The sequence below is a fragment of the Lagopus muta genome, chromosome 5 (genome assembly GCF_023343835.1).
Source record: "Lagopus muta isolate bLagMut1 chromosome 5, bLagMut1 primary, whole genome shotgun sequence".
Taxonomy (NCBI): Eukaryota; Metazoa; Chordata; class Aves; order Galliformes; family Phasianidae; genus Lagopus; species Lagopus muta.
In genome coordinates, this window is record NC_064437.1 from 42,706,821 (window position 1) to 42,733,963 (window position 27,143).

At 41.2% G+C, this 27,143-nt stretch overlaps 1 protein-coding gene across 13 annotated transcripts in view; it reads right to left on the bottom strand.

Annotated features, from left to right (window-relative positions):
- The window catches only part of ZMIZ1 (zinc finger MIZ-type containing 1), a 325,404-nt gene that overhangs the window by 221,267 nt on the left and 76,994 nt on the right, over window positions 1–27,143 (bottom strand). The gene's annotated exons all lie outside the window — the stretch shown is intronic.

The window sequence follows — 27,143 nt, forward strand, 5'->3', positions numbered from 1 at the left end:
TACAAATGTGTAATAGACAAAACCCTTGCTCTGAGTAGATTACAGTGTAAAAATCAATACAGCAAAAGAGACAAGCAGCATGGGCAGCATAGGCTGCTGAGGCCAGGAGTAGGAGGGAGAGGCAGCACGGCAGAGCCGCCAGCTCTGCCAATTTGATCATGCCTCCTGCAGTAACAGGACCTTTTCAAACAGATAGCTATCAAAAGTCTCATCTTCACATGAAAACCACAGCTTTCAGGAATCTTCTGTTTTTATTTTGTTGTTATTTGCTTTTTGTTTTAAAGGTGCTATTTCCAGGCTTCCAAATTGAAATTACTAAAGCTGTAGAGCTGATAATGTGTGCCCCAAAGACTCGAAGAGGGGATGCCACAAACTTCTTTCCAGAACCTGTCTTCTCCTCAGCCCTGTCGCTGGAGAAAGCCAGAGGGCTCCAGGGATGCACTGTATACCTCATTACTCAGCCTGTGTAGGGCTCAACTACCAGCAAGGGGACCACAATTCTAAGGGTGATCAAGAGTAAAACCTTCAGATTCCATACACAAAAAGCTACTTGACCTCTGTGTACCCAAATAAAAATGAAGAGATAGCAAGCAAAACACATGCAGAAATTCTTGGAAAACAAAAATACTGTCAAGACAGGTAATTAAGCGTACGGTGCAATCTTACTATGGAAATGCATGAGGCAGGTGCACTTGGGTTTTTTTTCCTAAAAAAAAATATGGGTACTTTCATAGGTTATTTCCAAGTTCTAGTATTATTCTCATTTAACGGCAGCATGTTCAACTCAGAATTCCTGCAAAACTGCAGTGAACTTTACAGCGCAATTCCAGCTCTCATGCACCCTGAGGCTGAAAGTGGGTCAGAAGCGAACAGCACAGTGTGCTGCATTTTCTACAACAGCAAGAATAGTCCTGCTGCATGGGAAATATGCAACTTTCTAGACAGTGTTTAAATATGACATGCTGTCCTCATCACTTAACACAGCCCTCGATCAGCTCAGTAGTTTTTATAAACTTGGGCGTTTTTTTTTGTAAATTCTGAAGCAACTCAAATTCAACACTGTAATAATATGGCTGATGGTCTTCTGCCCTAAAGTCTGTTAATTTTGTATCAAGGAGAAGCATAAAGTGCTGCTAAAGCATGCAAGGCTAAGTAGGTGTTTGCTTGGAGAAAAAGAGGGCAAGAGAGAGGCTAGGCTCAGAGCATTGCAGAAATGTAAGCACAGAGCACTTTGCCCTGCTAAGGTTGATGTGTTCCTCTACAGGGCAGGGATGGAGTGAGGAAGATCAGAGATGGGACGAAATAACCCTGTGGGGAGGGAATGTTGGGATGTCAGGGATAAGCTGTAGTCCCTCTAACAATTGCCAACTTTGTCTACACCTCTAGGCTTGATCTCCCTAGGAAATCAAACATGGACATCCTGCAGGGCAGGCCACAGGCTTGCTGTGGTTAACTCTGCCCAGGCTGTGACATAGCCAAGTTCGTGCTGTTGCACACATCACCCTCTTCCTGCAGGCAGGCTTTTCCAGCTCACCCTACTAGGTAGAGTGGAGTAGAGTAGAACAGCAATGAAAGCGTCAGCTGTTGCTTGCTTTTTTCCCTATTTTTCACAAGAGTAAAAGCAAAAGGTTCATTCACTCATTCTCCACTTCCCTGATTATCTTTTCCTATTTTTTTTCTTGCTTACTAGTTTGTTGCTTAAATATCTCTTTTATTTCTGTTAAATGATTCATTTTAAACAGAAATCAATGTCAAAGTTGCACTAGGCATTATTTGAAAAATAAAGGACTACTCGAGCGCTTCTCTTCTCAGATGTAGGCAGCCACAAGCTTTTATTTCCTCACTTAGAGGCACAGGGAGTTTCAGAGCTGTGTCACTCTCCACACATAAGACCTAATGGCAGCACTAAACAATATCATGACCTTCAGTTTACAACAGCAAAAGAAAAAAACCCTTTGCCTTTCCCAGCTTACTCCACCACCATCCCGTTGTTGCAAGAATAGCTTTCCCAAGCCGGTTCCCTTTCCCACGCTGCAGGTGAGCTCAGAACAGCCCCGATACACCTGAGGTCAATAGCTCAGCACCATAGCAGATCCCCACACCCCCTGCTGCCAAGGAGCATGGAGGAAGACATGCTGTGCCTGCTGCTGCCTGCCCAGCTGGGCTGCTCCTATGGCAAAGTACACAAAATCCAGGCCAGGTGCCCAGCACAATCTTGGCTTTACAAGCACCCATCCCAATAGCAGTGCCAACCCAGCCTGCAGCAGGCAGTGGCACATGGGCTGCCTGTGCTGCTAAGGGAGAGCTGAGCTGCCGGCTCACAGGCGGAAGACAATGAGCACTATTAACCTTGGCTTACGCTGAGCCATTGTTCTAGAGGTTGGACATCTCTTGTAAAATCCCATTATTAGAGGCCATTGCCACTAATTTCCATAGTTTATTTTGCTCTACTTTAGAAAAAAATGCCCTTCCCTTTCCCTTAGACCCTATTGTACTTACACAGCCTCAAACAATAACCCGCTCGAGCATGGCCATGGAAGTGGTTTGAAGGAACAAAGGCTACTCCTGGCACCACCAGTGCTGCAGACTCTCTATGTGCAGCTGCCTGCATTCTCTGCAGCTTCACGCAGCACCAGGTGCTGCCGGTTCCCTGTACTTGCACTGCATGCTGGATACAAAAGTAAACTGCAGGCAGGAGGAGCCTAGGAAATCATCCTTGAAGCATGGACTGCTGGTGCAGGTGAGTCACAAGCGAGTTCTGCAGCTTGCCCTGCTGAAGGAGGGCTGCGAGAAGGCTCGCCTGAGAAGGCAGCGGTGTGTGAGCTACCCAGCAGGAGGAGGCAGGGCAGCAGCACAGCTCAGGTTCTACAAAAGAGATTATTGCCACATCCAGCAGCCAGCACCCACCCAAGTGGTGTGCCATCAACTTAACGCTCAAACAAGACTAACAGAGCAGTGAGACAGGATTAGACATGCTTGTTTTTAACCATTCACTTATCTCGGATGGAATACTATCAGTGCAAACTTGGCACCCAAATGCTGCCCCTCAGAGTGGGCAGAATGTGCTTTTAATTTTAAGTGTAACATTAGGTCATTTGTGGTTATTTATTTTTTAATTTAAACTGGAAAAACACATTTAATCTGTTTTGAGAAAAGAACAAATTGATTTAGCAAGCAGTTCTTTCCCTGGAGACAGTCAACCATGCTCAGCAATCTGGATATAGGTTGAGACTTCACTAAAGTCATTTTAATTGTAGGTCGTAAGAAATGTCAAGATATAAACCACCATGGAATACTAAAAATTAAGCCATCATCGAGACTAACAAACGTCTTAGATTTGCAGTAGAGTATTTCTTTAAATCTTCATGGCATTACTACTTAAGCACGAAAGCAGAGCAAACTGGTTAGGGCTGCATGTAATGCATGCACATTATTTTTGCTGATGGGAAAAAAAAAACAACAAACCTATACTAAGGAAAAATACTGACGTGAAAGAAATTCTAAATGCTACACTTTGGGGAAGTATTTTTTTCATTTTGCTTATAAACAAAGTTTTGTTTCATCTCGGTCAGAAGTAATTTGTCCCTAACACAACAGGACAGAAACAACAGGATTGCATATGCATTAGTACACCTATGAAGACAAGGCGCACAAGAAAGAGAAATGAGGATTTGAAAAGAAAACCAAAAAAACCAAACAGCCCACAAATATAAAACCACAAAAGTAGAACCCTTTTAGAACTTCGTGCCCAGTTTTTATAAGGAAAAACTCTTCAAAATTTCCTTCTTAGCTAAAAAAGCACTTTTTTTTTCCATCTGGAAACCCCCTACTTCTGCCAGTTAGTTTTGAACTGAATCCTTCATTTACTAAAACCCTTTTGTAGAACATACCTGAAATACCAAAAATTTTCCTTAGTTCACTTTCCCAAATAACAAAGACAAAGGAGAGTTCTGATCCCCCTCACAGAAAGCAAAACCCCTGCATCCTTGTTTCACTTCTTAAAACCGATGAAGTTAAAAATCAGGCGCACTCATCTTTACAACCAAAGAAGAGAGTATGGGAACTCTTACAGAAGTATTCAAAGAACAAATCTATAACACCTCCTTGTCCCACATTCTTCTGCTTGAAATAAAGCGCAAAGGTTAGCTATGTGATATCAGTGGCAGGTATTTATACATTATATATGGTCTTCTATTAATACCACCCCATCCTTTTGAGCTTGATCAATATACACATTTCTATACCCAGCACTGAACACTCATGGGAGTAAAGACAAAAAGGGTATTTCTCCAATTCTAGTTAAATAAGAACAGACCTTACCAGCAAACAGGTATTTGAACAGAAGGTGCTCCAAGTGATACAATTTAAGCTATTTTAAGTATATACTTATTGAAGGATAAAATAAAAAGGAATTTTGACATTCTAATTTACTGCTAGTCATATCATTAATAAAAATCTATATTATGAACACTAATTTCACTGCTTTTGGCCACTGTTCCTGAGAGGTGGAAAAACACGTCTCTCTTTAATGCATACAGGGTCAAATCTATCCCAGTGTCAAGTCCTTTTTGTTGGCATCCTCAACATCAGTTCACTGAGCACTGCGGTACCCTAGACACTTGTTTCTGTGACATTAAATACTGTACACACACACATCCCCAGGTGGAGCACCATTGCACAGTGGGCATCACCACCTGTGCCTACACAAAGGGCTTTGCTGTTCTACAGAAGAAAACAGAAGAAAGCTGCAACACTGCAACCTGAAGATGATACTGGCAAGCCTGCATTGACAGAGCGCGAAGCCCTTCATGCAGCCTGAAGTTATTGAAATGGAAGCACCAAAAGGAATAATTATGGAGACGAGGCCAAGAGCAAGAGCCACATGTTGGGATTCATGGCGCTGGTCCCCAGCCTCCTGACTGCCTGCTGCAGCAGCTGGGCGGCAGCAGGCTCCTTGCTCACCTCTTCTTATACAAGTGCTCCTGAACTGGTAGCCCTGGATCTGGGTTTCTTGCTCCTCAGGGAGGACTCTGGGGTTGCATCCAGGGCCTGCTCCATGCCAGGCTCCACCAGGCTGCCAGCGTAGAGGCCCCAGGCCAGCAGCAGTGCAGGGAGGCAGCCAGGGAGCAGAACGCCTTGCACAATTTGTGCTCTGCGCGGACATCTGAGCTGGAAAGACAGTCATTGCACAACAAGCTGAAGTTTGCCTCGGGATCTGCCAAGTTCTGCTGCAGGCTGTTCTTAAACTCTTCCACTGATGGCATTTGTAAAACTCAGATGAATTTTCCTTGACACTTCAAAAAAAGGAGAGAGACCCTAAACAAACACCCAGCCCTTCCTCAGTGACCTCGCTGCTTACAGTCCCATAAACATCCACTTTCTTCTTTCTTGTCCTCAAAAGGCCCCTTTCTCCAGCATGCTAGAAGCCTTTAACTCATAGTAAAGCCAACAGCACCTGCCCTGCTACGAACAGGCACAAAGGTGGCAAGGCATGTACCTCAGCAGATGGGCCCCAGCAAACCCTGCTTGCAGCCCTGAGACGTGGCTCCCCAAACACCCACCTTGACCCTCTGAGGGCACTAAGGGGAGCTCTGGCCACACCTGAGCTTTACCTTGGCACCAGTGTGTAGCCCAGCAAAGCACATTTTTAAGAAAGCAGCTGGCAAGGTCCCAGAGATGTCCTGGGGTGGGAGGGATGTGCTGGGGAAAGCAGCTGCCAGTGGAGCCAGTGACTCACAGTAATTCCTCCCTCTGAGAGAACCTGCCCCTGTGCCAGCCCACCCAACATCCCATAAAACAAACACATAATTGAGGCCAGCAACAGGAGAACTCAGTAACAGGAAAGATTAAAAAAAAAAAAAAAAAAAAAGGAAAAACACCCAAGCATTTAATATTTACCTAAGAATGAAATGTTTCATTAATTACATTCAGAATCAATTTGCAGCTATTTTCCTTAAATTCTCTGTCAAACCCACAGATCTGAAACGCTTTGAACTGTGCTGCACCAGTAATTGTGAATGAATATTTTAGATCAGTCTGAAATTGCTGTACTGCATATAGCAAATGAACTAATAAGCTGCTCATGTGTGGACTACTAATGTATGTTCTTTCTTTCGTAGACAGATGGAGAACAATCTAAACTAAGTTGAACTGGCTACTGGGAATCTTCAGAAAGTCTTAGAAAAACTTTTACTTCTACTGTTTTATGAAAAATATTATTCAACAGCCTCTGTGCGTTGAAAAGGAGACAAGAAGATACAGAAAAGCCTGAACAAGTATGCCAAAACATCAAAGAAGAGTTGGACAATTCATGTGCCTGCAGCAACCTGTGCAGGGTGCCAAGGAATAGAGCACTGTTATCAAAGGACTACCAGAGCAAAGGACAACATTGCCACCTATATTATCTTTATTCCAATATGGTCTGGGCAGTCATTTTCAAGTACATATAGTGGCATATCAGTGCTGATATCTGACATATGTATTCCAGTTTACAAAAGCATCTGTTGAGTCATCAAATTAAAACAGTTAATTGCACATTGGGGATACTTTCAGAGATTAAAATTTCCCTTATTTCAGGCAAATTTCAAACATCCCCATAGATTAAACTCCTTTTACATATATAAAACTCACACTCAATCTCCAGTGAAATTAATGCATGAAATGTGAAGAATAACTTCCCTAAAGGATTGTCTGCATTTTTCTGCCTCAACTGCACTCAATAATGTGAAACAAAGACATAACCTGAATCACATGTAATGCTGAAATATGAACTAAGACACAGCCTCCACTGGATGGAGGAAGAAATTAGAACCTTCAATCAAGAACTTAAAAAAAAAAAAAAAAGTAACAGCTAAAAATTATTAGATGATATCTGCCATGTTAATACCTCAAAAGCTTGCATTACCATTTATTCTAAAAGAAACAAAGTATAAGCTGTATCTTTGACCATCACAAAAGCAGCAGGAGACAAGCCAGGAGAAGAACCCGCAAAATTAAACATGGATTGAATTAACAAGATGACATCTGATGTTGTACCAATTGCTTCTTAAATGCATCCAGGGACTGCAGGCAAGTGATCACCTTTCACATATGTAATTATCTGAATATCTGAATTACAAAGATCAAAAAAACTTGTGGAAAACTTCTGTGAATTTTCCAAATTTGTAAGTAATTGCTTCCAAGCTGAAGTTCATTGAAACCTCCTGGCTTCTACAGCAGGACAAGGATTAGGAAAACATATTCCCTAAGAAGTAGTATCACCCATATGAACTGTGATTTAGAACAATTTAGCAGTGGTTTGGTTGGTCTTTCCTTTCCCCACCCGTTTGACAGAACCTGCCTGCTCTACAGCTTGCCAACCACAGAGTTCAGTTAATCACATGTGATTTCACTCCAGAAATGAACATAAAGCTCAAGTGCTACTGAATAACCAAGAGCCCCATATAAGATTAGAGACACTGAGAACCCAACTAGGTTACGCTTTGCCATAAATCCAAAACTGACAGCACATCTCAGAGAATCTAAGCAGACCGTTATTCTTTAGTGCTGAGGAAATCAAACTAAAAGCGAGAAAGTAAAAGTTGAGACAAGAACTGCAGTCATGACCGAGCCTTAAAAGGTCCCTCATACTTTTGAAGTTACAGCATATTCCCTCACTACTAAACTGAACAGAGACTGCTGTCTCAGTTGCATTAAATTATTAGCTAATTAGCCCTGAGTAAGGACAACAGTGTGTTGATGCTGGCAAGCTGTGAAAAGAACACTTCAGCAAAGAAGATCAATAGCATTTTTGTCTGGCTTACAATAAGAAAACTGCTGGCCCAGGTTATGAGTTTAAGCCATTTTTCATTTGGCAGACAAGACAGCACCAGTGACAGATCAATACAGCAACTTTATGACATGCTGCTGTTCCTGCAGATGGCAGGACCATAAACCGGCATCTTTTTTAAAATCTCTAGCAGTACATTAGACAGAAACCACCAGACCTTTTGTAATACTACACGAAAAGGCAAATCAGAGAAACAGAGAAAACCAGGAGAATTGCTGTCCCGTAAGACAGAAAATAACATTATCTGTTTGAAATTATCTGGAGTAGCAAGCTACTGTGCTGTTTGGGAGATCCCACTAAAACCACTACCTTGGCATCATGTAAACACTTACCCCTTCAAAGAGCAAATGTTAACGGGCGTCACTGCTTATGTGATGCAATTTCCTTATCTTTAAGTTATATGGACCAACAGAAGGGAGAAAAAACAACAACAAACCTTTCATGTGATTTTGAACATTAGATGAGTCACTATTATCTGTAATTAGTAAGCATTTGAGAGAATAGGCTTACAAATGAGCAGCTATTTTTCCTATATTGCAATACACAGACTGCAGCATTTGCATGTATATATATATATATTATCATCTTACAACAGTATGAGGATTGTCGGTAATGTTCTACTGTTTTATCAACTGCAAATGAAAACAAGAGGAAGGTTTTATAATTCTAGCGCTTTTATGTTAAGATCTCTAGTTGAAGAGAACATAAAAGATAGCACCTTAATGTATTATTTAGGCCAGATCTTCAGCTGAGGACACAGAAGGAACATCTGGCTCTGTATTTATAGTCTTTTCACTATAAACATGAAATAAACACAGAACATGGTGAATTAATCATATCACCAGCTTTCTTCTGCCTCTCCTTCCGAAGCTGTTTTGTGTCAATTACCAAAGAAATATCTCCTCAAGCAGGAAACTAATTTTACAAAAGCACATTGGTTTTGGGGGCCTTCATCAATACTTTTGAGTTGCTTCAAGTAACTAATTAACATTAATGTCAACATAAAGGATAGAAGGATAGAGAAGGCTCCCCATGTGGTATTGCTGTGCAACGGGGTTCAAGTCCATATCTGAAAAATGAGTTATTAATTTGATCTTTAATTTTACCCTGCATGTGGTGAGCAAACTGTGCTGTATTTTCCTCTAACACTACGTTCAGCATTAGTACAAAACAGAACAGAGCAGCACCCAAACCAGAAGCCTCTTGATTGGGCTCTGCTCATGCTAAGAATAACCTGGCACACACGTACACGGTGCTGGATGTGCCAGTGATCTGCCTTACTCGTGGATTCAAACCCCAGCCCCTCTACAAGATCCTATATACATCAGGTTGTGCTAAAGCAGGAAAACTATGTATCGAATCTATTTTTAAAAAGAAATTGGATTTCTTTAAGCTCCAAGGCGAAGGATGGTTTTAACAGTTTCACATTTATAATCTCACCTCCTTTCAGCCTGCACAAGGGCTCTTTGTACCAGCCGCACTGAGACATGCTGGCTGCCATGCCTGCCAACCCCTGGTGCTTGCTTCCAGCCTGCCGCAGAGCTACTGGCATAAACACACAGCACAGCAGCCCACAGCTCCCATGCGCATGACACAGAATATACTTTACCACCCAACTCAAGCCCTTCTGTGATCCTGTGATGAGTTGCTTATTATGCTGAACAAAACGTTTTAAACTCAGTTTATTACATTTTATTTTATTTAGGACACCTAGTAGGTTGTGGCTGTAAAGCACCTCTTGCCTCGCGGCAGCTAAAATCAGTACTGGGAGGAGCCACCACGAAACCCTACTGCCTGAATGTTTAGAGAGAGAGGAGAAGGGGAGGAGGGCCCCAGCCCTCGAGCAGCAGGTGGTCTTGCTCCTCCTGTGTCTATGCCGGGAAGCATTAATGCTTGCTTTTTGGTAGCACGATCCCCTAGCACCTGCCTTTTTCAGTGCTACACACTGCACTGAGCATACTCCTCTCTCTCTTAAGACTTTCTTCTCGTTTTTCCTGAATCCTACTGGATTTAAGATCCGTTATATTATTTCCTTATCATCAAAGTCCTCACCCCTTCAACTTCTTCTTAGTTTTCCTCTGACCCTGTGAAGAACTAAACCACATCCTTTTTCCTAGACCAGTCCCTACAAACTCCTCCTTCCATGGGATTCCCTGGACTTTCTGTGTTAAGATGGTTTTAGTCAAGAAATCCATTAACTATCCCTGTTGCCACTGTGCTATTAAAATGACACTGCCTTTGTCCAAAGATAGCACATTGTGAACAGCTTTACAGACTCGTTACATTATCAGCAATAAGCTGAGATCCCACCAAGGACCTCTCCACAATTTCTCGCTGAAGAAATTGTACGAATCCACAAATATAAATGAAATGCTCTTCTGCTTTGTTACTGCTCAAAAGGTTAATTAATTTGAAAGCAAAAAGAAACCAAAGATGGGTTTCAAATCCCACCAGACTTCCTGGTTCTACAACAAATATAAACACCTGAGTACCTGTTCTGTTCTTTTTTTTTTTTTCCCTTAGGAAAATCTTCCTGAAAAGTTCTCCAAGTCTTAACACATGCTTCAGATTAATCCAAAAGAGAAATCAGGTCTTTGTTTCGTATTTTGAATTTTGCATTCAGGCTAGAGCCACCTATTAACTGCAGACTTCGCATAAAACTGCAAACTACTAGTTGGATAGTAAAGCATTTGTGGAAGGAATGTCTTCATTCTGCACACTGTCATATCCAGACTCCACAATGGTGACCAGAAGGTAAGCTCAGAGCACACACAATAATAACATCAATAATGAGACTAAAATAGTGCATTCACATTACGCACTGTTCGTATTACCATTCACCAGAGCCAATCCTTTCGAGTGTAATAAAGTGAAGGTATTATAATTAGAGAGCTCATAATGCCATTTAATCAAGTGCGGAGCTAGAGCACAGTGGGTTGTACACCAAAGACAAAACCACACGAAGCAGTACAATTCTGAATGCAGGGAAGGGCACACATTCTTCAAGGAAAATAACAAGTTACTACAAAGCCATGTTTGTTTTCAAGTACTTAATCAAGAGAGTTTGCATACTAGGTAATTTTACCTCATGAAAATAAGTTATTTCATAAATGGCAAATGAAATATGACCACAAACATGTCTTTTGATTCCTACAAACAGAAAAAAAACAACAGATTTGGGCTCTCAATTTGTGAATTAATTCTTCATAGTTCTATTGGAAGAAATAATTATACTTCAACAATATTATAATAATTCTTCTACCACTGCTTATTACTTTCAAAGTACTTTACAACAACTAACCCATTTCCATGACACCTCTAGCAGTCCACATGTAGTGAAGCTGAAACAGAAGGATCCTCAGCTAACAACAGCAGGAAAGCAAGTGAGATCAAGAGATTTCCTTGCAAGCAAGCAATCCTAGAGTCCTTATTTTGATCTGGAATCTCCAGGCCCCAAATATGATTTCACTATAATACATAAATGCCAGTAAAGATGCCTAGAGTATGTATCCAAGCTACGGGCCAGTGTAACTTAACGCTGGAGCAACACCAGGAAAAGTAGAAAAATGATGAGGCACAGAGTTTCAAAAAACTGCACTTAGGCAAGGTGAGTGCCTTCACATAGAAGTGTTATTTAAACGTTTGCTACAGATATTACAGCGTGTTCTCAAGTGACAGCAGATCAAGAAATAAAAAGGCCTAAATTAAAACAGGGACTGCTTTAGTACCCATTAAGCACATAACAAAGATTCTTGTTGGCTTCAGACCACGTTGGGTCAGACCCTCTTCACTCAATTCCACAAGCTTCACGTACCTTTTAACTTATTTTTATGACAGTTACACTGCTAGCCATTCTGAAAATAGCAAAATGCAATTTTCCGTCTACCTGAATATTCTTGATGGACAACAGTTTGACAATTAACGTTTAAAAGAATGCAATTTGCAAACGAGAAGTCAATTTTGCTGTAACTTGTAGTCTCACTCAACTTTTGTCATCTCCAGAGCAATGCTGTGACCTAGCGCTTTTTATCTTGGCTTATTTTCAGAATTTTACAGAGTAGTTACTTCCCTTTTTCATAATTACATGGCAAAATGCAGCAAGTCCAGAGATCACATGTTTTTATCACTTATTCCTGAATAGTTCATCAAGTAAGAATTTATATTGATTTTGTTGGGTTATTTTCACATTTAAAACATTTGAATGCTCAAGTTGTGTAGGAATGAGCATCCCCGAACTTACTCCAATATCATGGAGGAGAAATGAAATATCTTCACTGTTTCTTCTTTTAAAACATTGACTTATATAAGTATTAGGTAAACTTTACCTCTATCTTCACTCTAAACATATTCCTAGAAATGTGGGAGAAGGCTTAATCTGTGCAAGACAAATACGAGTTAAATATACCAAACAAAATGCAGGACAAACAGTGTAATCCCCACTCTGAAAAACACCATAAATCACAGCTTTGATACAGATGAAAAGCAGGTCTATTCTTTCTTAGTGGAGATAAATGTTTGCCACCTTAATCTCTAATATGACATGCTTATATAACTGTGGGGTATATTCCTAGGTCAATCTGTGGGAGATTTAGACAGCAAAGTTAATCCTCGTACCAAACTTCAACAGCATGAATCAAGTCAAAGTTTTGCAGAACATTTTAGCCACAAGCAGTTACTCCCACAAAACAGGACAGAGGCAAGATAAAAATCATGCTGTTCTAATATCCTCGGGGCTTTATCCTGCCAGCACTAACTGACAGTGCTGCTCATGAGAGATATTGGTAGAACAGAACAAGAGTAAGGACAAAAATGTGTCTTGAATCCTTTGTTGAAGCAGATAATTTCAATGAATGCCTCATCTCTACTGCTTTTGACTAAATATTTGCCATCATATTTAACTGTTTAGATCCTAGCCAGTTCCATGTTTCCATGTTCGGTGTGGGTTCTAGAAATGTCCCACAGGACCACTCATGCCAAGCATGCTGCTTGCAGTACCCATTGAGATTTCCAAGTGACTTTGCTGATGTCTGTCTTTCAAAAGGGCTGTGGTACTCTTAGTTTTGAAAAGCAAGCCGTGTCAAGGAGTTGTAAGATTGGTATCTCAAAAAAATCAGCAGCCAAAGCTAAACCTGTAATTCCTAACTTACCATACTTTCATTAGAAATATTTTATTAACCTCTATTACAAGGATTTTAAATAACAGCCCTTTGTTTGCACCACAGGTCCTCGTCAGTGCTTCCATCACAGTGACAAACCACAGTTGTTTGACACAGATTTAAGTTGTTTAACATTCCTTTCAAGTGAAGGGGTGTCACACACCTGAATACATCACATTGAACTTTTATTTTTCCCCAGCCCCTCTAATTTTCCCTAAGGCAAAACACTGGAATAATCACTTTATTGTTACATTTACTGACAGTGATCCTCAGAAGGTGATAATGTTTTTATCCTATTTGATTACATTAGTCTTAATAAATCCTAATGGAAACACAAATCCTCCTTCTTATCACTCATTCTCATTAATTTCAGCAGTCGCTATAACTTAACCACTCAAAGGGCTTTAATGTCTGCATTGAGAACAAATGAGAGAACTCGCACTGCCTTCCAATCTCACTCAGCAAACAAATTTAGGGAAACTAAAAATGGAGCCCAAGTGCCCAGAGCTGCCCACGTGCCAGGCACACACAGGGCTGTGACACTGAAGGCAGGATGGAACCCAGGGGACTGCCCACTCGAGAGAGCTCTCCATCCAAACAGAACAGATGGGCTGTATCTGTAAGCCCGTTAAGGAAAACATACGCTGGTCGTTACTGACTCACTTCATGTCAACGCTGCAGGGGAAGTGAGTTGTTGGGGAGGATCTGAGAAAAGCTGGGTACATTTCACAAGGAAGCATGCCCCATGTGCAGAAAGCAAGGCCAGCAGGGATGGATGGGCTCCCAGAAGAAGCAGCAGTGGTCAGAGCAGCCAGAGCCAGGCTCCTACGGGTGGCCTTCTGGTGGTGACAGTCACACGAGTGCTCCTACTCACCAGGCCCAAGGTCGCTGTGTTTAGTGAAACAGAAGCGTGAAGCCCGGTGGATTGCTGTCATTTGTATTTCCGTAGCTCGTGCCTCCTTTGGAAAACGTAGGTCCTGACATGAGAAATCAGCCTAGCCCACAAACAAGCCAACTGTGATGAAATCTGCCTCAGCAGCACAGGTCAGGCCAGCTCATCAGCCAGCTGCTCTGCTCTGCAAGTGCAGCAGGACACCCGCAGCTCGCTGCCCCCGCCACCATAATTGCACATCTTGTTCTTTGTAATCACGCTCACACTTCTGCGCTGCTTTAGAGACATCACTAATCCTCACGGACTCCACTGAGAGGCAGGCAAAGTAGTATCACCACCCCCATTTTACAGATGAAGAGAAACACGTATCACCTGGAGGAGTCAGTTAATGACTGAAATAAGGAGATGCACTGCTGCGGAGCTGGGTACACACTGCCTTGTTTGTGCTGGTGGCCAGCGGAGCTCCCTGGGCAGCAGGGAGCCCATCTACTGAAAGCTGGCCAGCCATGGGGCGCTGAGGCTGTTGGCTGATTGGAGCAGTGAGCTATTCAGGGAAGGCCTAGGGTTTGGAAGGTGGAATTCCTCTCCTTTAACACACAACAAAAAGAAACAAACAAAACAAACAAACACTCCAACCCCCCCCCCCCCCCCAAAAAAAAAAAAAACAACTAATAGCAGACCAAAATAAAGCTAGAACTGTTGCTATTATTCCCCCAGTGGTAGGAAAGAACCTCCCCACAACCTCATCAATTCCAACACTAATCACAATTATTATTTCTTATCACAGTATCCAGAAAATACCACACTACCAGAACAGTTACTTACCAACTGTAATATAAGAAAAGTGGAGGAAAGCAACACATAAGTAACACGACTTACATGAAGTAAATAATATAACGAGGTGGTAGTGCAATACATTTTTCTCTATTTGTTACTAGGTTACATACAAATTTTTCAAATACCATGGTAAAGCTAAAATTGTCAGGATAATGTCTAACAGAATAAACTCTAAGAAAGGCCAGGGTTGAGAAGAGCCGAGGAGCTGCAGAGGTGGAGGACAGATCATGCATGCAGAGGAGAGCAGCGAGTCCCACAGACTCACTCCATTGCAAATGCTGTATTTGGTACTTTCTGAGAACAGAAACGAATTTCAATTCCAAGGGGACAAAAAGCACATCACATTACAGCCTATTTACTAAACTTGAGTGTACGGTGTGGAACTAAGTGGCTTCTCAAGTAGTGAATAATACTTTCTTTAGAGCAGTCAACATAGAATCACAGAAATCAGAGTCACAGAAACACCAAGGTTGGAAGACATCTACAAAATCATCAATCCAACCACCCACCTATCACCAGTAGTTTTCACTAAACCATATACCTCAGCACAGTGTCCAAATGTTCCTTGAACACCTTCAGGGTCAGTGACTCCACCACCTCCCTGGGCAGCCCATGCCAGTGCTTGACCACTCTTTCAGAGAAGCAGTATTTCCTAATGTCCAGCCTGAATCTCCCCTGGTGCAGCTTGAAGCCATTCCTTCTAGTCCTGTCACCAGTTACATGAGAGAAGAGGCCAACCCTAAGTCATTCCAACCTCCCTTCAGGTAGTCACAGAGAGCAATAAAGTCTCCTGAGCCTCCTCTTCTCCAGACTGAATGATCCCTGCTCCTTCAGCCACTCTTCATAAGGCCTGTGCTCCAGACCTCTCACCAGCTTCATTGACCTTCTTTGAACCCGCTCCAGAGTCTCAATGTTTCTTGCAATAAGGTTCCCCAAACTGGACACAGTACTCAAGGTGCATACATGAAACATACTTGCTAGTTGGAAAATAATTTCAAGTCATTTCAGGTCAAAGTTTTAAAGTTAAAATTAAGCATAAGTAGCTATTTTTGAAACCACAGTCAATAACAATTAATCAGCCACCCAAACTTTCCAAGATATAATGACAAAATTCTGTCATTTGTTCTTTTCAGAATTTCTGGTACCGGATCCCTCTTATGGATTTCTCTTTGCTAGGAACTTCAGAAATGGAAAATGATTTCCTCAGTTTGGTTTCAGCAACCAGAAGTCAGATTTTGAATGGAACAGTCACACAATGCCAACAGCCAATTGGGAACTGACCCCATCATTGCTTTCAGATCCACTGATAATTCTCAGTCCCTCTTCAACAGACCACTGCTCTCCAAAATGGTGAAGTTGCTTCTTATTAGCAGGAAACATTCATTAAGCCATTTTAAATCACAGACAGACATTTAGGCAGGTCCACAGACTAATGACACATCACTACAGCAGTTAATTATGCAATCTCCCTCCACACAATCTTTATGCTGCTCCAAACCTTCCCATACTTTGGTGATGTTTACTTTTTTGACTATGCTTTAACAAGAGTCAGCAATGTTATTTTTCATCTTCCTTTAGGAATCCTCCCAAACTATCTTAGAGACTTGGGTGGGAAGGGAAAGCAGGTGAGGTTTTACTCAAACCTAAAATGTTGGCTTCCAGCTGCTCCAACTAGGCTCTCCTCTGGGAAGCACTCTGGGAAGAACATCTCTATTCCCAGCAATGGAAAAAAACACTACATATCTGCTCATTTCATGCATCTTTCCAGATTAAAAAAAAAAAAAAAAAAAAAAAAAAAAAGCACAATGTTTGCTTATTGGTTGTTTGGTTTTAGGACCTTTGCTTATTTTCCGCCTGAAGATACTAGGAGGATTCATGTCACTTATCAAAGGTTTCTGCACCTACATGTCAAAAAAATACGGCTTTCTTCCCCTTCAGAAATAGATACAGGATGAAATATACTTTACACAACCAAACTGAGAAGACACGGAGATGAATTATGTGGTGTTATGTATCCCAAATCAAGCAGTAAAATAAAAAATAACTGGTTTAGGTAATCAATCCAGTTTGTTTACTAAGCTTCCTGGCTAACAGCCAGAAGACAGCAATTTGAAGGGGTTTTTATAGATTCACTTAGAAAATAGAAATCAATTTTCTCAAACACGATTCACAATTCACCAGCTCTTCTCTGGTCAAAATAAACGCAGAGGACTTCTGCCTCTTTCCAACCTTCTCTTGCAGAGGTTCTCAGCCAAAACAAAGCCCAGGATAAACCAATGCACCCTCTCACACTACCTTCCTTCGTGTTTCCATACACACAATTCGCCTGCCAGTTTTTAGGGATTATGTAAATAGTTATTAATACCACGTGGTTACAGTGAGTAGGAGAAAATCCCAGATAAAATTGCTCACCAAATGGCCTTTTACAGCTTTCTTCCAGCATGCTAAATTAAGCAAGAAAGTCTTGTAATGATATTTGCTTTATAAGTAACATTATTTCAAAAGGGAGGAATGCCCCATGAAAAATTTCTTTTTAAAGCAAGAAAGCTGAATGTGAACAAAGTATGAATGAATTCTCATTCACCGCATGGGAGTTGGACTAAATGACCTTTAAATGTCCCTTCCAACTCTAAGGATTCTATGATTCTAAATCTGACAGACAAATCAGACAACAATCTGCAAGCAATCTATTAACAAAGTACCTCAACACAAAATCCTTCAACATACTCGAGCACCTGACAAGAGCAGTCCTCCACCTGCACTCTGGGTTTTTACCACAAGCACTCAGTACTGTCTAAATGCTGCTGAGCCCTCCTGGTTTATAAAGCACTGCTAAGCAGGTGACAGATTTCAAAGCATGTTACAGGTACATATATGTATGTTAGAGAAGATTATAACTCTACTATAATAGGAGGTAAGAACACAGTCCAGGAAATGTGGCATTTTTTGATCTCATAACACAAAAATATATTTTTTAATTAAATAATTCTGACTTCTGATTGGAGGACTGCAAGCCAGAAATCAGAAAAGGTTTTTAGGGTTTTTGTTTTGTTTTGTTTTTGGTTTTTTTTTTTGCAGCAGCAGCAGCAAGCAGAACTTTTTTGAGCCAAAGCCTGGAAAAAAGTGAAAAGAAGCAAACACAGCTCCCAGCTGCTGCTTCTGCTCAGAGCAACACTTGCCTGACCCACACTGTAGCTTGAAAGAGTTAACTCATGTGTGCAATGTGTTTCTAAAATGAAGGTGCACACTATTTCCCTCCTCTTAGCTACGGAAGCCATCTTGCAGAAACCCACACAGCCAGGAGCTTCCCATTCAGACAATGGCACAGGTCCTGGCTCCTGATGGCTCTGCTGACCCACATCTCCTCCCCCCGGACTGCTCAGGAGTATTAAATGATGAAGAGTTTATTGGTATAGAAGTGTAAAGGAGAGGGGGGCATATTAGTAGAGATGGAGAAAGGCAGTGTTTATGATATATAAAACGCACTGCTTATTCAATTGAGAGGAAATTTATTATAGCCCATTTTAGTTAAAATATCACTTATGAGACCTTAATGAAACCGTAGCCCAGAAGGGAGCGAAGAGAACACAGAGCTAGCTGGAGGGATGGGGTCCTAAGGGCTAAAAGCAGGGACACAACTGGCCCTGTGCCAGTATGTGCAGTGCAGGTCCCTACAGCTCTGAGAGCTAAGGAGAGAGGTAAGCTGTAGAAACAGCCCAGCAAAGGAAGGCCTGTCAGAGGTTTCTATATATCACAGGGTAGAGGTGCAATGAACCACAGCTGGTTAGAGCTTAGACTACCTCTTGTTGCATATTTGCAGAGCAAGCAGCAAGACAGAAACACAAGCCCTGCGGGGAGAGTTGGGGGCCTTCAGGACTGAACATGAAAACAGCCATTTTCGTTGGATGAGATCTTTTTGCAAACAACTTAAAGCAAGGGATTTCAGTCTGTTCCTGCCTCACTTGGAGCCACTCTGGAGGCTGCCACACTCCTTCCCATCAGCTAGGCGTGTGCACTGCTGCCCAGCTGCAGAGGGAGGACTGCTGTGCTGTACCGAGGTGCTTGGTGAAAGCTCATGACCTCTTTCTACTGAAGCTGCCAAGACACGTGTGCATGCATGGACCTGCAGAAAATGCACTCCAACCCTGCTCTTGTATTTGGTTTTCAGAGGCTGTGCCTTACTCTCCCCATTGTTGCAGCCCAGCCTGCTGAGCTGAACTCCTCTCACAGCTTTTAAAGTCCTTCAAAGCTACCTTTATGCTGTAGCTCACCTGGCAAACACTATGTTTATAACTGGGCTTTGCTTCTTTGCTTAGTTCACCAATAGCGCTACAGCATGAATAATTTCAAATGCCAAACTCAGGAAGTGTACCTAGCAGCAGTTTGTTCTGTCATCAAGAAATACCAGTACTGAATATGTATGTCCTAGAATAGATGACCATCAAATGTTTCCGGACAGCAAAACAGACCCCTGTGGCATCAACAAGCTGGGAAGCCCACAGGCAGTATGACAGATGCACAACTGCATAGCATTTCTCTGAGCGCTGCATCAACTGCTCTCAAAAACAATAAAACAATACACCCAGAACTCCCTGCTGTGCTGCACCTTGTCCAGGATAATCCACCTGTATTCCTTTACTATTCTCTTCATTTCAGAAAATTATTATCCCATAACAAGTTGTGCAAACAGTAACAACTTGGGCACAAGTAAAGCAGCACAAATGCTCCCACAGAACCCAAAATGGATGGAAGCAACAGAATCTTAAGTTTTATTTCTTTAATTTTCAACCAAATGAAAGACTTTTCAGAAAATCCATGAGAAAAGATATTAAAGTTTGGCTGATGTCCTTTTATGAGCCTCAAATATTGTTAAAATTATAAATAGTTACATACATTTCCATTAAAATATACGCATTCTTCTCTAAACAGAAGACATAGTAAATTCATAATAGAAGAAATAATTTATATTTGTAATTAATATTAAAAACAAACAACACAAGACATCTAACAGGAACTCCCAAGAACTCCTTGCTCCACATTCACATCCAATGGTGGCTAACACAAAGGACAGCACTGGCAACAAGGGGCAAAATTCAGGAAGTCTTAAAATGAATATGCCATAAAAACAACAGTGTTGGCAGTGAAGAAGGCAGTAGTCTTATCAAAATGCAAATTAACAGCATCTAAATTGTGTACATTTTCATATTAGTATTTTGTGAAATGTACTTCCTTATTGAAAAAATTAGCTTTTTTGGAAAATAATGGCATTCAGGTCAGTGTCAGCTAAAAACACTGAAGTACACAAGATGGCTTAGCATGAGCATATATTAAGAAAAAATAACAAATTATCCCATGTTTAAACTCCTGGAAGTTCCTTAATTCAACATAATACTGGTTGGTTTGAATTATGATACCAAATGTATGATTTCATGATGAGTTTCAGTTTCAGTATTGTTTAAGTTTCTTTAAATCTGTGGTTCTCCAAAAGCTCCTGCTCTCACTCTTCTTCAGTATCAATACATAATCTCAATAGCCACTAGACAAGATCTTCCCTCAGCAATTTTTCCTCAAAAAAAAACTGCAATAGCTTGCTGTATCCAAACACCTTGCATCACAGCACTGTTTGGTGAGCAGTCAGGACCTGCTAGTCTGAGACGAGCACCCCAACCCTATTTCAGAGCGCCTGCAGAGGGGTCAGGGTGCTGCTCCACAGCAGAATGAGTGCTTCAGCACCAGGCTTCAAAGCTGAGCTGTCTTCAACTCTCTCTCAAGTAAAGAAGCACCCCTAGATAAGCACGGTGGCACACATGCTCACTGCTGTGATTTGTGCTAACAAAACAGAAATAGCAGTATGACCGAGCCCCAAGTACATGATATGACACGTGCAGCTGTCTAAATAGCTCTGCTGTTTAGCTCGGTGTCACTGTGTGCTAATGGCATTCCCTTCTGCTTGTCCTCATCTCTCCACTCTGCACAAGAATTTAAAAATTCAGGCACCTCCAGCTCCACCTAGACTCAACAAATAGGAAAAATAGCCCTACAACTAGTAACAATTTCACTTGCTTTGGAAAAGGTTCAAGGAATCTTGGATCAATATGGCAAGAACCCAAGTATCTTTTACTGCTGGAATATTGAAAAACGGTGGTAAGTTTTTATTTTCTTTACATCCTTATGAAGGTGTATTCTTTTTTTTTCCTTCAAAGAAAAAGAAGTAGGGATGAAGGAATGTTCACAACTCCTGCACAGAAACAATACTGGGAAAAGAACAGCAGAGAGACTTCCAGTGGTTTTCCTGTCATCTCTGCTTTTTCCTGGAGAGTCTACTTTTTGCTGATGTATCTGCACGCCTTTCATGCACTGAAATACCCTAGAACTGTTTCACCCACATGAATGTGAATTATGGAAACATTCCTGATGACACCAGTCCTGCTGAGTGAGAGCATTGTGCTGTGATACCTCCTGATTTACTAAATTCTCCTAAATTTGAAGTGAAGAGAAACACACGTACTTGATTTTCAAATGCATAGTCTACCTCTTCTGATTCTTTGCAGTCTCAGCACACTGCAGTGGATCTGGCATTCCCATCCCTATAGCTCTTTCTTCATAGCACCCATGCAGCCAATAAGGTATGAAAGGCTATAAATACCAGCCAGAAGTCCTTTCTTCTGAAGAGATTAGATGTCCCTGCAGTGGAATCTACTAGGCTAGCACCGTCTAGATGAAACTATTTTAGAAGTTTGTGGGAGCACTCATATTTTGCAAATTCCAGGCGCTGTCACGAGAACTTGGATTTAGATTTCAGTTACAGATTCTAAAATGGGACAAAATGTTGGATAGTCCTAGTGAAGACATAAAAGAGAAGCTTATTTGTGATACTGTGGTGCTAGAGTACTGAAAAGAACTTACTAGCTAAATACGCACCAGCTTCTTTACTGACCAGCAAGCAGGGAGCTACAGCAGAGAAGTATTTACTTGTCTCGCCAGCCCAAAACGCATTAGTGGAACATAGGAGACTCTGGCTCAGAACTGTCAGTGCTTACACAGAGAACAGGCAGCCCCCAGGTGCTCCTCCTCCTGCAGACCCTGGCAACAGCGGTGACACTGCCTCACTGCTGGCAGCGGTGAGGACACCTGCTCTCCTCTGGGCTTTGTGGATATAAAAGGAAATTCAGATGGTCAGCACCAGGGCTTTTCACCAGCTTTAAATTCTCGAGGGAAAAATCATTGCTTCAAAGGAAATTAAACCAAGACCTCAAAAGCAAAGCAGAAAAGTTACTGGTACCAAAAGCAAGAATATTTTTGCCAAAGTACTGATAAAGCACTAAATCTATTCAGAACCTATAGAAACCTAGCAGATTTACAGTTTACAGATGCTTTTGTCTAAAAAACAAACCACAGGCTATCCCATATAGAAAGGCCATGCCACTGTCTGTGGGCAGCACCATGCCCAGCAGTTTAGCAGCAGAGCAGGCAGGTCAAGGGAGTGCTCAGCAGCAGCGCAAATTAACGAGCTTGACTTAATTACCTCCCAGCAGAAAGATTAAACAGGGTGCAACTGGTGATACGAAATCGTCCTAATGGGTTCCACTGTTTGAATCTACTGCTCATCAAATTGAATTGATTTTTAAACAGTGGAAATTCAAACAACTCCCATGAGAAACTAACACAATTCCCATCTCAATCAAATGCTTTGTAATAGTTACATATAAAATGTGATTTTTGAGGAGGGTGAGTTGATTATTTCTTCCCTTTTCATTCCTACAGGAGATCTGGCAAATTGATGGCATTATCAGAGCAGCGCTGGAATACCAGCACTAACTGGGGATGAGAAGCATATAAGTATACTAGGAATAGCATTTGCAAGTAACTCAAAATGGCATCTTTTATTTTTAACAAAAGCAGTTAATAGCAAAAAAAAAAAAAAAAAAAAAGTGCTCACAATGTTAGGACAGCTAGGCTACTCTTGAGTTCCTCATAATCCCAGCCCTCCAGAAATAAAGATATAACCTGTGGATAACCTGAAAGTAATTTAAGATGACAATTCATATTTTGATAGTATGTTACTGAAGTAAAGACTTCACATTTTGCTTTTGAGTCTCCTGACAGATGCTTCAAATGTACCTGAATCCAAGATGTGCCACACATGAAGAACTTTCGAGAAAAAAAAATCACCGCTGAGGCTCAAGAAAGTTGGAATTTTGCCAGGAAAATCAACTGTATATTTTAATAAAAGGATTAAAATTTGTTATACAATGCTAATAATAATACAATAATAAAATAAGGAAGATATGTACACAAGATACAGAAAAGATCATCATACTATTTGAAGGGAATTTATCACAACGTCCACTGAAGACAGGCAGCTCAACGCCAACTACTTCCACTTCATTTCATCAGAAAAAGATTTAGAAACACGTATCTGGAGCTGAGAGGCAGCCTGGCAGTCCTTTCACCCAGGTGATTAATGGCCTGACAAAAGAGGGCCCCTTTATCCGCTCAGTGGCAAGCAAACATTTGCCAGGACAATTGGTATCCATGCAATAATGCCATGAACTGAACGGTCATCGTGTGTTAAATAGCAACTGGCATTTGGAAGGAACCAAAGGCTGCCAGCATTACAGCTTCACAGAGCTGGAGCAACAGAGAGAGGAAAGGCGAGGGGAGAGAGCAAACAAAAGAGATGGATGTCTTTGTGGGGCAGTTCTGTTTAATTTTGGTTTTGCTAATCAATACCATAACAAAGCATTTCCAATATTGGGTCTCCGTAATTTTTCTTCATTAAATCATACTTTCATGAAAGGAAATCAAACTTGCACAGATTTTGAGCGAGGTTCTGCTCCAGGTGACATCAAAGGCTCAGATAGGAGGGTAGAAAAGAAGAAAAATCCACCCTACGCAATGTTAAATACCTAACAGGAGATGACAAATCAAATGGGAATTACTGCGGTAAAAACATAATTAAAAATTTGATTGAAGTTAAACAGAATTTACATAACACTGCAAATTAACTTTACGCTAAAGTATTCACTGGGAAAGCAATAAAAAGGCATTTCATTAGTAATCTATATTTAACCAATATGCACAATAGAGTTGTTCTAATGAGAAACGTAGGGGTTTTAATAACGACAGCTTCCAATGGCTGCCAAGAGACGCCACTGTCACTGAGAGCTGTGCACAGACACAAACACCCTTGGCAATGCCACACGTGGCTTGCAGCCAGGGGACCAGGCTCAGGTCGCTGCTGTACAGTCCCTTGCTATAAATTAAGTGTGCTAAAGCCCTGTCCTACACGTGGGCACTCTCACTTCTCATGAACCAACAGTCAGGTTTCACAGAGTCAGGATTTCCATTTTTCTTTCAGCCTTCTTTCTAAATACTCCATTATTCTTAAAGTTTTCTGGAGCTCACTTCTGTTGCTATGACATTTCATTCTCATTTCTTTAGGGACCCAGACTATTTGCCATAGTGATGAAGAATCGCACCACAATCATTAGCCAAGTCACATAACACATTACTACTGGTGAAATAACAATCGTGGAAATGGCAGTAACAGCACTGGCATAACCCCCCTCAAACACATACCACTCTTTGCCAAAAGCAAGAGTCAAAACAACAAGAAATACACTATTAAAACCTCGGGATAGAAAACCCCTACAAAACCTGGCAGAGAATGCAAATCCAGCTTTCAGAGGAGTTTCAGAAAGATTCTGTTCATTTGAAGATTTTTTCACTTCTCCCTTTAAATAGAGAAAAAGGAATTCTTCCTTCTTCAAGGCAGAAGTTCTGAGGAAAGGTCAGCAGGCTTGCAGCAACAATCTGCCTGGTCATCTTTTAGAAATAACCCAGTCATCTCCTCAGGAGAGCCAACCACAGCCCTGGGCTCATGTAAACCACCCCATGCATTTCGCTACATCAGCATTATGTCTGTATTTTTACTTTTCAGGGCAGAAAAAATTTCGAAACAGGATTAAGTTGCCTGCAGATCACACTAGAAATGTGTTTTCAACACCTTGATGGCAGCTCTGTTCCATTCCCCACCTTTGACTACTGGAAAAGCTCCAAGCAACAGTGACTGGGAAAGAAAAATAATTGTTCGAGAGAAAGATTGATCAAAATTTCGCAACAAAACTAAAAGTTTTTGAGTTTTTAAAACTAAAAGTCTTAAAAGTTTCTTATGATGGACTTTTTGTACTTAAATAACTGATTCTAGGCTGTTCAGAGACAAAAGACTTCATTCCCTTGGTTGACAGGCCTCCAGTTGATACAGAAGAACTCATGAAATAGCTGTAAGCCAGGTGATTTATTTCCCAAGGCGACTCATGCACAAATGCCAAGAGCAGGAATGGATAGAGGTGCTCCTCAGAATATCCGTAGAGCCTGCTGAATAAGGAGCTTCTCTAAGATGGAGGAAACTGCATTCTGGGCTTCTCACTTACTGTAGAATGCAGCATTCACAAACCACTCATCTACATTCACAGACCCAGTTCTGTGGATCTGTATTTTATGAATCAATATTTTTGTTCTTCTGAGCCATTAAAAGGAAAAATCTTTAAGTGATACACATGACTGAAAAATGTTTTCCCATCAAATTGAGTTTGTTTTTGCTTTACATGTCAGTAAGAAAAAACAAGCAAATGGTGTTCCATTCTGTTTTGGCTGCTGAGCTGAATTAAATATATATATACACGCACAGAGTTCAATTTCCTCATGTTTGTTGAGAACTTCATTGATAGCAATTGTTGAACACTTATAAATCATGCCAGTTTCACTCTGTCCAAAAAAAAATAACTCTGGACTTTTTTTTTCCTAAAATCTGCATTTATTTTAAGAATAAATCAAACCCATCACAGTAAATTATCTGAGCACAAGAATACCAATGTGGCCTCCACATTTTTAAAATTTCTTTTGAGTAAAAAGGAGAAAGCTAGCTTACAAAGCTGATGGCACTTGCTAAGCAAGTGCTGGATGTGATAAATATAACCTCAATTAAAAGTTATGCCGTAAGGTGACAAACTATCTGGAAGTGAACCCCATTATATTTGTTCTAGCAGCCATTGTGCAAAAGTTCACCCAACAATGGCAACCTGAACTGTCAAGTTATACACTGCTCCTGCTGAAGCATAAATTCCAGGTTTAAAGTATTTCATGCAAATTGTTATATCTAGCAGTTGCCTCACACATGTAAGACACATGCATTGCACAAGTTTTTGCACAGTATCAAACAAAGGTTGCATTCCCTCCCACCTTCAGAGCCTGGCATCCCTTCTGCTGCAACATGATGCAGAGAGCACAAACCAAGCTCCTTCAGAAGAGAGAGAAGTTTCCAAGTGCCCAAGCAGGTGCTCTGTACCTAAGAGGCCAGGGCACAGCCCAGAGCTCACAGGGACATCTCTCTGGAGCATAGGCTCAGCAGGGTCAGCATCCCATCCAAGGCTGCAGCTGGCAGCATGACCAAGGGAGGGGGTGCATTGTCCTCAGCCTCTCTCAGCAATGATGAGTTCAGGAGAAAGGAATTGCCTGTCAGTTCCAAGAAGAGGATCCAAACACAAGAAAACAAGCTGTGCTCAGTGCTTTTCCTTTTTCAACATGCTGTACTTTGACTCAGGAGAATACAGCATGTTGAGCTGCATCGACAATAGTTGTAAAGACCGCACTTCCATCACACAGGGCACAGTGTAGGCACATGTTTCTTAAAGCCTTTTCCATGCACATTCTCTATCTGGAAGACAACACACAGCCTGAAGAGGCTGCAGAAAAAAATAGCACTGCAATAAAAGCTACAGGCCTAGCCCAAACAGCAAGTCTGCTATGCGATGCACTGTGCAAATACAGGAGCATCTTTTTCAAAAAGATTCTATTCAATGAATAAAGAAGGAGAAAAGACCTATTTTTTTATTGCTACTTACAAAAATACAGATACTCAGAATATACTAACATAGGAATCTGATGCAAACTTCATATCGCCCAGTGCTCAACATAGTCCTGCTATGAAGTCTGAGCTTCTGAAATCAAGCTGGAGAATACAAAGCACAGGGTACCGACATGCATTCCACGTGAAACTGGTTATGAAGACAGAAGAAATATACAATTCCTTTCTGAAGCAAATGAAGAATCAGTCACGATGAGCTAGGACCTCCAATTATCATCTCATTTGAGGTGGCCATACTTAAAGTGCCTGTTTGTTTTGAGTCACTTGTGAGATGCGGTTGGTAAAATATGTAAGTTGAAAGCAAATAGATCTTGCATAGCACATCACTTGCACACCAGAAAAAAGATCATTTTTTATAGAAAATATAAATATGGGTTAGAAATAATGAGAGAAAACAAAAGGTGTTCCTTCAGAAGACACGGTTTTATCTCTATCTTTCTGTGCAGATAATCCATATTTCCATTTAATCATGTGATGCGTAACTAAGATTTTTTCATAAAT